The following is a 1106-nucleotide window of genomic DNA, read 5'->3' as shown; positions in this document are numbered from 1 at the left end:
ACATCTTCTGCATTCGCTGCGATCGACCCCTGCGTTTGATTAAATGTAGCATTTTGAAACTCCAGAGTTCTGAGAAAGACATAAATCAAACTCTCACAGCTGCATGAGCGCCTGAGGAGAACACATGCGCCCCCGCTCTGTCTCGCGCTCTTTTTCTATCATCATAGAGCTCGACTCGCCTCGTTGTTCCCTGGGGACGAAAAGAGAGAGTTGGAGACAGAGAGAGAGACACCTGCAGCCCTCAGCTCGCACTGCACTCCCATAAAATACCCAACATCCCCCACTGCACTAATCCACACGCCACCAAACTCCTGCTGCCAGATGTGTAACGAGAGCGCCGCACACTACCGCAAGCGCACTGCCTGCAGTATGCATCCTCAGTATGCATGGCATGGAATACTCGCAGCAAGTGACATACTGTATCCCACAATGCAATGCATTTGCCCTGAGATAAAAACTAAAGGCTCAAGTGAATTAGACCTCAGAAAGCCACTGACAGGCGCAGAGTGTTTCTGATTGGCCGCTGCTCTGTCTAGTTCTAGAGTCACAGATAGAGATGTGATTTCTCACCTAATAAAATCAAACCACTAAATACAAGCGCACGCATTATCGAGACGATAAATGGAGGATTTAAACTAGAGCCCGACCGATATGTTTTTTTTGGGGCCGATACCGATATTAGGGAGTAAAAAAGGCCGATATGGATATAGCGGCCGATATTCTTTGTGTATATTATAGTACAGTACCAGTCAAAAGTTTGGACACTTTCCCATTCGTGTGTCCACACATTTGACTGGTACTATATATAGAATACAGTATATATATATACAGAATATATATACATACACATTTTTTGCAATGATCACTCAAATGTGGTGATCAAACACTTATAATGACGTGACAGAGATACGTAACGGAGGCAGGGCATTTATTAATAATTTAACAATAAACTTTATTATCCAAAATGAGTCTGACATCAGTGCACTGAACAGTAAAGTTGAACTTTATTCAACTTGAATTCAATTCAATTTCATTCAACTTTATTCCGTTTAAGTTTATTTCACTTCGGAAGATTCATTCACGGATTTGCGCTACTGTCTTCACAC

Source organism: Sinocyclocheilus rhinocerous, unplaced genomic scaffold, assembly GCF_001515625.1.
Source record: "Sinocyclocheilus rhinocerous isolate Xijiao unplaced genomic scaffold, SAMN03320098_v1.1 scaffold1669, whole genome shotgun sequence".
Classification (NCBI taxonomy): Eukaryota; Metazoa; Chordata; class Actinopteri; order Cypriniformes; family Cyprinidae; genus Sinocyclocheilus; species Sinocyclocheilus rhinocerous.
This window is presented reverse-complemented; position numbering follows the sequence as displayed.